Source organism: Corapipo altera, unplaced genomic scaffold, assembly GCF_003945725.1.
Source record: "Corapipo altera isolate COAL_440 unplaced genomic scaffold, ASM394572v1 98, whole genome shotgun sequence".
In the NCBI taxonomy this organism is placed as follows: domain Eukaryota; kingdom Metazoa; phylum Chordata; class Aves; order Passeriformes; family Pipridae; genus Corapipo; species Corapipo altera.
This window is the reverse complement of record NW_020884914.1, coordinates 1,410,366-1,422,549: the sequence shown is the minus strand read 5'-3', so window position 1 is coordinate 1,422,549 and position 12,184 is coordinate 1,410,366. Positions and strand designations below refer to the sequence as shown.

General features: G+C 40.3%; 1 protein-coding gene across 1 annotated transcript in view; it reads left to right on the top strand.

Annotated features, from left to right (window-relative positions):
- CUNH16orf45 (chromosome unknown C16orf45 homolog) overlaps positions 1-12,184 on the top strand; it is a 50,389-nt gene that overhangs the window by 1,166 nt on the left and 37,039 nt on the right. The gene's annotated exons all lie outside the window — the stretch shown is intronic.

Genomic DNA, 12,184 nt, shown 5'->3' with positions numbered 1-12,184 from the left:
TGGGAGCAGATTTTAGCCAGTGCTTCTGCCATGTTCACTTTTCAGATGCTGCCGTGTTCTGGAATGATACTTCACCTCTGGCTTCAGTTTTCCGTGCATATGTCATTGTCTGCCCTATACTGATGACAGGGTGTAACTCTCCCACTCCAGTGCTTCAGTTGCAGTGTCGGGTTTGTTGCAGTGCCTGGCGTAGGTTCAGGACTGAGAAACTCCACACTTTCTAAAATGGAATTGGAGACTGAAATCGCTGTTGACTGAGTTGGTTGAGTCAGACACATGCAACAGTTTTGCAGGTGCTCTGGCATGATACAGACGTGCTTTTCTTGTTCTCATAACTATGTCTGGTTCTATTCCAGCACTCAGGAGCTGAGTGCAGTGCAGCACTTGTAATAATAATAATAATAACAAAATCTGGTAGGCTGGGGTGACAGAAGGGTTACGTCTTGCAAGCTTTGGACAAAAGATCATCTGTTTGGCAGAGGGCAATGCACGGGCTGAGTGGGAGACCCGATCTGCTCAAAAATATGTGCTCAGCATTGAGCTGCCACCCAAATTGCAGCTTGACCTGGCACCAGAACAGGCTGTTGGCAGGACTAGGACCCAGTGTCCAGGTGTCTGCACCTTGGCTCTGCTACTGAGCTGCCTTCTACACACTAGATTCCGTTTAATGAGAATATATCTCTGTGTACAAAAATTTAGATATAGAATAGGAATTAATCTGGAGGCCATGATCTGTTCTTTGAAAAGCATAAAATTATTGTATTATATATTTGAATAATTTATCTCTTTTGCTTGCTCATAGATGTCAGCTTTCTTAAAATACTGTGGAAAATGTTATTTATAGTAGCTGGTTTCAATGGTTTCTGCATATCTTTCCTGTTTAAATACTGACACTGACTTCTGGTCACACTTTTGCATTGATTAAAAATAAATAGCTCTTACTATTTACTGTAATGCTTCCTTACAGCCATCCTAAATTGCATGGCATAATGACAGTAGTCTCCAGAAGGTCTGTGAAGAAGCTGAAAAACCATCATCTCCTTTTTTATTGATGTCGACAATTAGCCTTTGGTATTTGCGTATTGTTTTAAATATTAAATGTTCAGTAATAGTATTAACAAAAGCAGAAGCCCATTACTGCATATGCATTGCCCGTTTTTACTCTGATGATCTGATGTATTAAATCAGGATCTCTTTGGAGGCAGACCTTGTGTATCTGTACAACCCTGCACAACAGAGGGCTGTTTCCTGGTCAGTGCCTTGTGATGTGAGTGCAGCCGTATCACAAGAGAATGTACATCCTGATTATGTCCATTACAGACAGAATGTCATGAAAGTTAGGTAGTTTCTCTTTAATTTGTTGGATGGAAAAGGAGCTCTGTGCTAACTTCTCTCTCCATGGTACTGAAAGCATTGCTGGTTATTGGTTATAACCAAAGACGAGTTACTTCAGAGCAATGAAATGTAACATCATGCCCATTTCTACTCTGCAATGGCCTCTTTCAGCCAGATTGTCAGTGGAGTTAAGCTGGTTCACAGTTCCTGAGGATCTGGTGCCCTACAGCCTGAGGGTGTCATGGTCTCCAGTGGCTTTGCAAGCAAAATACGGAATAGATTGTTTCGAGGTGTCTCTTTGACAGCCTTTCTCTTCACATACAGGAGGGAATTTGAGAGGACTAGAGGACACTGAAGAGGATGGTTGGCATGGACAGAGCAACTCCTGCATTTTCTAGTGCAAGCATGTAAAAGACAAGCTTATAAACTGTCAGGCTTGTATAATAATAACGTAGTTACAGCCTTCTCAGGAATGATTTTTACAATATAGTCTTGGGGAGTCTGCTCTGAAGCAGAGCACTCAAGTGTTTTGGTCAGTCCTCATTACTAAGTGCACAGCTTCATTTACAATCATCTGTCTTGCCGTTGGCAGGGACTCATAATGCCCTGATTAAATAACTGCACACCACATCAGGGAAGTAGCCACAAAGAAACAAAGCAGTTTTTCACCATCCTTTTGAACACTGTGCTTCTTAGATACATCTCTGCTGAGCTTTTCTGTCCCCTCTCAGTTTGCATGAGGTCTGGAGCTAAATGCAAAATTCATGGAGAACACTGCAGCTTCAGTCAATGTAAGGAAGCAGAAATGTCAGAAAACTGCAAAGGTTATGTTTTGATGGAATTTAGTGCACCATGAAATTTGTTTGTTGTTTTCATCTGAATGGTAACTCAGCATTGGAGGTAAGCTGCCACACTCCTGTAGTGCAGAGATCCACCTTTTCAACTGTTCTTGAATATGAAGTGGAGAACAGGGAAAGGGGCCCCTATTACAGCCCAGCACTGAACAAGCTGGAGATTCCCAGCATGAGACTCAGTAGCAGCAGGAAGCCTTTGCAACCAGCTTTACTTGCTCTCCCTTCATGCTGTGAGCGTTGTGCCACAGATTATGTCCAGGCAAGGAACTGTGAGACGGCAGGTCACTCCAGAACAGCACCAGTGGGCTGAATCTAGTTCTGAGATCACTCTGATTTATTCCAACAGCAGCAAGATAGTGCCAGTCCCGGGTTCACAGAGATCCTGGGCTAACACATGTGAAAACTTATTTCACCATATTCAGTTGGTTTATCTTGAAAATCTTTCTAAGCTTATTAGCCAGAAAGAGACTCTTATATATATTTATATGCTCTGCTGCTGAGCACTGAAAACATGCACTATTTAATTTTTTGCATTTACATTTCTTGGCACCACGGGAGGGTGGGTGACATCTCTATCTGGAACATTTTTCGTTCAAGACTCATTTTAGAAGTGCTGCTATGCACAGTGATGGTCTTTCAGCTTGCAGAAGCTTGAAAAGCTAAAAAAACCCCATAGATAATAGATAGCAATAACATAGATAGTGGTCATGTAGCCTGGTCATCTGTTCTCTTTGGTGACCAAAGAATGAAGAAAAGACATCCGTACCCTGGTTAATAGCTACTTGCTTTATCTAATCCAGTGGAAACTCCTTGTGTGACTTTTAAGGCCTGATTTCATTAACAGAAGAGAGTGGCTGCTTCTTAGAACAGGATGTGTTAATGTTACTTAATAATATTTTATAATAATTTGAAAAATTTCTGTTGCAACATTAAAAAATCAATCAAGTAGCAAGAGAGAAACACATTTGTCTTGCACAGTAAAGGCTGTACAGCTGGTGTCGTGTGACATCTATCTGTCATTCTGATCCCTGATGAGTAGTTAGGATGGGTTTGTATTAATCATATGCCTCTATGTATTAGTCAAAAAGCAGGTAAATGCCAATTTATTCTTGAATCTTTGTGTCAGCTTTATAAATGTTGGAGATTTAATAGCTCTCTATGTATCTGGTACTGACAGACTGGATAGTGTGTTGGTTCCTGTGAGATGTCAGTGCACTCCTGTGTGTTCATGCTGGGTTGGTCCCAAGTGATTGCAGAAAAGCAGATCTTAGACTCTGGCAAAGGTGGAGACAGCCGTGGTCCATGGTGTGGGGCACAGCCAAATGTCCCCATTTTCTTGCTCCTGTATTGCTTCATGAGAATGAAAGGTGGCTCGTGTTGTCTCCCAAGAGAGGGCAGGAAATGTGGTTAGAAAGCTGCAGTGGTGCTCGGGGCTGCCAAGTCAGAAACTACAGAGCAATGCTGGGAATTCAGGAGTTCTCAGCATGAGGGAGGACTCACAATTTGGGACTGACAAGGGGCTGAAGTTTACTCTGCACGACCCACAGTTAAATCTAAACAGGAATGCATTAGAGCTGTTTCTATCATCTGATAGTTAAATATTCAAACATACACCTTTGGGCCTTCTTCCATAATACCCCACATGTTGCACAGACATCCACAAACCCACATTGGTACTTTGCATAAAAACTTTGCATAAAAACTCTCCAGACAGTCAGAAATGCAGTATGACCCTGCCTACCGTGCTCTTGTAATACTGTTCCACAGTGTCATCATGTTTCTGCTCTAATAAAAAAAAAAACCCAAACAAAAAACAAACAGAAAAAAGAAAGTTTCACAGGCACAAAGAGAATTCATGTAGCCCAACTACTACTGCTATTCCTTCACAGTGATGCCCTTCTGTTATTGTAAATTCCCCATAACTGTTAATTGTATCTATTACAGGCAATAAAGGACACAAACAGATTAGGTTTATGCAGGTCATCTATTAAATAGGTGGGAAAGAGGCTAACAGAAGAATATACACACTTATGCTTCTTTTTATAGAAACAGCAAGACTGCTGCTTTTATGAAGGACTGAACACAGGCTTCAAACAGAGAATGTAATTAATATTCTTTCCATTTCTCCACTTAAAAAAAAAACAACAAAAAACAGTTGCATAAAAATTTTGAAAAGAGAGTGACCAAAAAAATCAAAGTGACAATAAAACATTAATAGTCTACACTAGACCTTTTTAGAAAATATTTGACAAAGTATTGTAATCAACAAAGACAACTAATTCAAAGGATGGTGCCAGTTCTAGATTTTCTCCTTGTTCATCATTTTTAATGTTAACATATTTATATTGTACTTCAGGAGGAAAAGCAGCGTGTCTCTGATCTGTGGAATCAAGACAAAACTCCCACACTGAAAATCAGAAAAGGTTTCTAGAAAGGATTGAGGGTATTTTCTATAGAACAGTTGTAAAACTCAGCTGCTTTGATGGCAGTCAGATGGCTCTAAAATTCTCCTACACGGCTTAGTGTTTTTATAAGTCATTGGTGATTTTGGCTGGCAGACTGTACGTACAATTTATATGCATTTTCATTGCTTATCCATGTTTACATGCACTACATCCTGATCCTTCTCCTTCTGCAAAATATTTCTTAAAACCAAACCAAACCACGTAATAATCTCCACCAGGTCATTGCTGCGTCCCCTGTAACTTATCAAGGAAGGGTGTGTCTTGGTTTTGGTTTACTTCACAAAGAGCCCAGAGGATGATTTACAGAGTGGGACTAATCCAGTTTATACTATCTACACATTGTCTCATTTTTCTGATTCCTCCTCCCACAGCTGGTTGCTCCAGGCAGCTGCTGAGACAGAGGAAGAAGGAAAAGGGGGAACTGCAAATATTTTAGTGCCTCAGAGTACAGTCCTGCTAAAATACTGATCAGCAATGAGAGGAATTGTGACTCTTAGAGTAGCTTCTCCCAGGTGATACTTCATGTGGGTTTCTCAAGAACTTTCCTGTGCAGTGCCCGAGCACTGGAACAGACTGACCAGAGAGGGTGTGGAGTCTCCCTCACTGGAAATGTTCCAGAACCATCTGGACACAGTCCTGTGCCGTGTGCTCTGGGATGACCTGCTGAAGCAGGGAGGTTGGACCAGATGACTCACTGTGGTCTCCTCCAATGTTACCCATTCTGTGTTACTCTGAATAGGGGCTGCCTTGCAAAAACGTGTTAGTTATTATGGAACAAGGTCTTACTGCTGCACATGTACTCACATATCTCAGCAAAGACATTTCTCTCAGCTGAAATACTTGTAAATCTGAGGGTTAATGACTTCCAAAGACTCTGTGTCCAACTGTGTGTACCAAGTAGGAAATGAACACTTAATATGCAATGCAGGGTTTGTAGTCAAACCTGTGCCAACCAATAATCGTTGGAAGAGTTATAGATGGAGCTAAAGTGTCACATTTGGGAGTGTTGCTCATGAGCTTTCTCATTTCCTTTAAACATATTTTACAGAAAAAAAGCTTTAGATCTGGAAAGTAGGACACTTTGAACTACATAAATTATCCTTGCTGCTGGTTGCCTGTGGGATTATGGACTCAGTCTGTGTAATTTTTTTGACTATGTTTGATAACTGATCTCTTAGTTGCATGGCATGTTTTCATCAGAGAAGCCACTTGTGAGAATGTGTGTATGTCTGCCTCAAGAGTGCATTATAAAACAGGAATAAAAACTTCCTTTCAGGATTGGGCATGCACTGGAAAATACTGGGTATCATGTGTGAAGTTTCCAGAGTTTTCTTGTAGTTATTGAGCACAAGGACGGTTGGTACCCAGCACTCCCTAATCCTGATTCCCAGAGGGGTTTTTCTCTGTAGCTGAATACGTTCCATTTTCATAAAAGTCTTACTTAGTAAAATAGACCCAGAGACTCAATAAATAGTGCTCATTTATTTCCATGATCCATGTTCTGCTGTCTGACTATATAAAAGGCATAGTATAGATGCATTCAAAACTCAGAGATGAAAAATGTATACTTGGAGGGCAAACTATGAGAAATCAGGAGGAGCACCCTTGGATAATTATGTTAGTTGCCCTTCAGGATCAGCAATGAAACATGAATTATCAACATTTTGTCAGCTCCTAAAGGGCACAATATTTGAGGAAATAATTTGTCACTGGATGAGGATGAATGATTTTCAGTGAGACAAGCTGCTCATTGCAAAAGCCTAATGATTGCAAACACTACCAAAATGCAAGAGGTAATTTGTTATAGTAAGAATATCAGCAGTGTTTAAGGATCTATTTATTGCCCTGAACCCTTCCACCACCTAAACCTTTATAGATTAGGGTTTTCAGAGGTTGTTTTACAGACACATTTGAGTTTTTTCATATACTGATAAAATTGGAACAAAACATCTCACTGTGAAGTGGTTTAATTATTTTGTTCATCTTTTGGAGAAAACAACTACAAAACCAAAAAAATGAATCAACAGTTGTTCTACCACTAATGCCTTTTCAGTACAGGTGGCCAAAGTAAGTTTTAGAATAATGGTGTTGAACCCAAAAGAACAAGACAGTGACCTGATCTCCCCGGGAAAGGACAGAGAAGCCTGACTGACACTCTCTTGGTTACCCATACAAAAGACAGTCCTGACTTCATTGAAATCAGTGGAAATTTCCTCTCTGATTTCAGTGAAAACAGAACTGGACTGGGCTCTGTGCCTTCATCTCCTGGAGCCCTGTTCACCTTGATTCTCTATAGGAAGCTCTGGGGAGGGGATCTCTGGGCTGTCAGTTCCATGAGGACTCCCCCAGGCACCTGAGTCAGGCTGCCCCATGAATTTGCTCTCTGCCCTCACTCCTCACTGGGCCTGTCCTTTGGCCAGCAGCAATTCCCTGGAGAACTGTTGGCACTGGCAGGGGTAATGGCACTTCAATCTCCTTGTCTCTGAGCAGTGAATCATGAGGTAATACATTGGAGCCCCTACGGTGAGTGGCTGTTCCTCAAATTATCCCGTTTGACAGAAGAGAAAGGCACAGAAATTCAGTTGTGCATTTGTGCCCCCGCTTTCCTTATCCAATCTGTAGTTTCTCTCTCATCTTCTACCATGGATTCCCATACAACTTCCTCTGGGCACTGTGCCTGGGAGGGGACTGAAGTTACTGCAGTTTGGCAGACAGGCACACATTTTCCTTCAGGCTGCTACTTGTCTGTGGCATAGATAGAGTATGTGGGATGTGATAGTTGAAGGGCACAGCCATGGTGTTTTAAAAGCCAGTAAAATCAAGATCCATTTGTCTCTGCCTTGGTAAGGTGTGAAACATTCTGCAATTACAGAATTTCTTCCTTTTTCTTATGTGAAGAGAATGTGACAGCCAGCTATCGCTTTGTCTCAGATGTAGATAAGGCTGCTGAACTGCCTTCAGTTCTTCACTTCTGAGACCTCAGTCAGCTCAGCCTCACAGCTGCCCAATGCCAGCTGTGAGGAAGAAAATATTAGTGTATTTAAAAAACTGAATCAAAAGTAAGTATGCAAAAGCAATTAATTTGGTGAAAACAGGGTGCTAGAGAATGACTCCACATCCACAGATGAAAGAGAAATAGAAAACACATTTGTTTGTCAGCTGTCATCATTTGTGTGAGTTGAAGGGTTGGAGCCCTGTGCTGTTTCACCTGAGAGTTCACTAAGAAAGAACTGGCTGGTTTTGGCTCCACTGGCTCTGGCAATTTGATCCTTAAGGAAGGACAAAGCTTTTGCCTGTGGCTCCCTGAAAGTGCTGTGTGCCTCATACACTGAAGAACAAGACCCCAGTACGATTCTCTGCTGCCTGACCTTCCACTCTGCTGTCAGATTGCACACATTGTATGCCCATGGCCTTAGGGATAGTAACATTCATCCCTCTGGGAAATTACTAATCCTATTACTATGGTCTGAAGCTCTGCCTGGGGAGGTTTAGGTTGGATATTAGAAAGAAATTTTTTACAGAGAGAGTAATCAGACATTGGAATGGGGGAATGGGCTACCTGGAGAGGTGATGGATTCACTGTCCCTGGAGGTTTTTAAGATGAGATTGGATGTGGCACTTGGTGCCATTGTCTGGTAATCATGGTGGTGTGGGTCAAGGGTTGGGCTGGATGATCTCAGAGGTCTTTTCCAACCTGGTTGATTCTATGATTCTGTGATTCTATGATTCTATCAAACGTGAAACACCCTTTTTCCTTGGCTTCTGAGGAGCATCTTCTCAGTATTTAATTACTTGCTGGAGTGGGAATCTGTTATGTGAACCAGTTTCTTTACTGTCTGAAGCAATTCTCCATACCAGTATCACTTTGTTCTTTACTGGATTGGGCTCATATGTCTATAATAATTATGATTTTAAGGTTGCCTAAAATTACCTACCAGCTGCTGGTAAGATGTTTAGATCACTGTTAGAAAACTGTGTTATTAGAGAATCACATCACAGAGTGGGGAGAGACAGAGAAAAAAGCCTTCTGATATGCAGTTGGATAATTCCAAAGGAGAGTGTTGTGAAGATGTGAAATCTAGAAATGTCAGTGACTATTCTATTATTTCACTTGCAACATATGCTGCTCTTTATCAATTGATGCTCATAGGAGAAAACATAAAACTATATATACATTCATAAAAAGGTTTTTCAAGACTCTTTGAGACTGGACATTTTATTGACTTTTTGTTCTGAATTAAAAAAAATGAATATAGAAAAAAAACTCAAAAAAACCCCAAATTAAATAAGATATAAAAAACTGAACATTAGCTGTGGCTGGCACTGTAACAGCATTTGTGATGTAAATACTGAAGCTTTTTGTTAGTCTTGCAGGATCAGAATATGACTGTGGTAAGGAATAAAATGGAAATCCATGGGCTGTTTCCTTTGACCACTGAGCAAAATGACAGAAGTAAATGAACAAGTAAAGTGTATTTCTTAATATTGCTTTTTAAATCTCTATGATGTAAAATGAAATGATGAAGCATGAACTGCTTTCCTTGGATTGTGGCTTAAACCCAGTCTTGCTCCAGATGGGAATGTGCATTGAGGGAGCTCCGCTCTGGAAGGTACCTACTACAGTACTGTCTGTACCAGCTTCTATTTACAGCCTTCTGGTAGCACTCAATCTCATGCAGGGTTGTGGCAGGGTTGGGCACAGAAACCCCTTCCTGAGTCTTCCTGACTTCTGGCAGTGTTCCTGAGCCAGACTAAAATAGCTCCTTTCAAAGGTCTAACCCAGTGGCACTAAATAAAACTGACAATGAGGGCTTTGGGTCAGACCTCGAAAGGCAATTTTCCCTCATTTTTTTGTATCTTGCTTTGGATCCATTTTTTCATAGAAACAGCTGTCAGATCATACACACTGTGCAGACTTTCCCACCAGGCTGCATACAGCTCCATATTCTCCCTGTTCTCTGAAGGACAAACTGCTGTTTGAAGTGCAGAAAGTTGTATTGAAGGGAAAAGGTGAAAGGAATATGGAAAACCAGTAGTAACTACATTGTCAGCATCATGGTTTATTCGAATGTAAACCAAGTTTTGATCTCCTACAAATTTCATTTGAAAAATGAAATGTTATTTTAAGCACTTGGTCCATTCCTGTGTCTGCTCTGTCCTGCACTCCCCCCACTCTGGTGTGAAGGCATTAAGGAGCAGGTACCAAGAGGTAGCTTTGGGACTAGCAACTCCTGTCTCTAGATTTAAGGTAGTCAGAGAGCTACTTTGTTCTCACAAATCAGACCTTTAGAAATAGGTAACTAATGCAGTTTGATTTCTGGATTTTATTTTCTCTCTCTGAGGCACTGGAGGTCACTAGAGCCAGGCCAAATGACTGGTGCTTGTGGTGTGAGGAGCACTGAGGTACCTGGAGGCAGTGAGTGACCAGCATGGTGCTTTTTATTTCTTTATTGAGAAAGTGAAAAAACCATTCAGTAGGGATGTACTAGTGGTACTAGGACAATAACTGGGGGAGGAGGGGAATATTAAGACCTATTTCAAGGTTTGGCCACATTTTATGAAATTATTTCCATATGCTGCTGTGGGGATCTGATCAGGATGGGTGCCAGCTCTTGTACTGGCTCCAGCAACATTTTCCTCTACATTCAATTCTTGACTTTGATATACAGGCACGGTGTGCTGGAATGAATGACTGAGCTTAATTCATCCACTCCTTGATTCCTCCTGTCTTTACTGCAGCTTTCTGCCTCATCTCCTGTGTTCATTCAAAGGAAAAAATATGGCTGTGACTCAATCCACAGCAATCCTGCTCTAGGGTTTGTGTTTGCAGAACTGCAGTGATTTGAGGACTGGAAGACCACACCTAAGGCATAAAAAAACCCTCTCAACTTGTGTAGTGTGTTGTGTCTGTTCAGCAGAGATACACTGCAAGGCTGCTGAAAATTCAGGCTAATTCCCTATCAAAAACAAAGAGCTCTTCCAACATCAATCTTGGCCAGGCAAAGCATTTTTTTGAGCATCTTCCTAGTTTTATTTTGTTGCAGTCATTTCATAATTGCTGATGTGAGGTTTTTTCCCCTGAGTAATTTTTAAGAAATTTTATTGAGTTCATCTTTTATGTAGAATAGTCTGGATATAAAATACCATTGTAAAAAAGTCTTGTAGTGAACAAAATCATAGCACTTAATTTTATTGTTTTAAAACTATGTGGTTAGCCACAACGAAGTAAATCTAATGTAACTATTTTCATGCTGGAAGGTGTTACACCACTGTGTTGTAAACAAGAAAAAACTGTGAGTCCTCCAGGTATATAGGTTATTTACACCAAAGAAAATATTGTCCTTGTAGCATGTTTGCATTCAGTCTGCACAAGGGAGAAGAGACATTTCTTAGAAGTCAAATCATTTGTGTGTTTATAAGGAGGCCATGCAGGAGTAAAATATACAAGGAGCAGGAAACAGGATCCCTTCTCATGGAATATCCTTTTAATAATTTCCCCAGGCTTCCTTATTCTGGAGTGCTAGAAAAGCAAAATATCCCAGCTAGAAACCATTATATATCTACTAGAACAGATGATCAGGGTTCTCTTCAGTTTTTAGGTACTATGGAAAGTCCTCTTCTGCTAACAGTAGGGAGTTTTCTGTTTGCTATCCAAAAAGACTGGATAGTGATGACATTTTTGTGGGCAAAACCAGGGCACTATCAGATGCTGGGTGGGATAAGATGGGTGTTTGTGACTCAAATAAAGAAACAGGCAGCATGGGAGATGGTTGTTTTGAGATGTGCATCTTTCTAAATGAATCAATATTGCAAATGAGCTGAAAAATGTGCAAACAGATGCAAATAAAATAGCATGAACTGTTTACAGCATTGCTTAGTGACTTCTGAGGAAATAATTAAAAGGAACTTATATTTTTCATTTTACAAATAAATTCCCACTAAAAATGAAAATTTGTAAACAGATCTTCAAATTGCAAACAAAAGGTTAATTCATTACTTAGTCCTGTAGAATTTACTTTATGAACAGTAGTCTGAGAGAGGTTATAGTGAGTGTGTTTTGTCTATTCAGTCAATCTGAAAACAATTCCTGAATAGAGTCAATATTATTTTCTTTGCTGCTTGCAAGAAGTTTTCATATAGCAACAAGAGAGATATAAACACCTAATGAAATAGGAAAATCTCATTGCAAAGCCAGAGAATTGAATAGGAAAGATTACCTGAGGGGGAAAGAGAAAGAAAAAAGGAAGCAATTTAGCTTAATTCATTTTTTAAAAACAACAGATTTCATGCTGGTGGCATCCCAATATTTCACTGAATGACAAATATGTTTCTAGCTCTTTTTAAGCTTATGTTTAATTCATAAATAGAGAATTTCCACTTAAGAAACACAGGAGTCTGATCTGTTGGTTTTGTGGTGGCTAATTCTTGGTAAAGTATATGTTCAGCATATGTCAAAAGTCTTGACCTTAAGCTTTGTAATGTGGAGATGCATCAAGATGAAATTCTTGTCTCAGATTAAACAAAATTAAT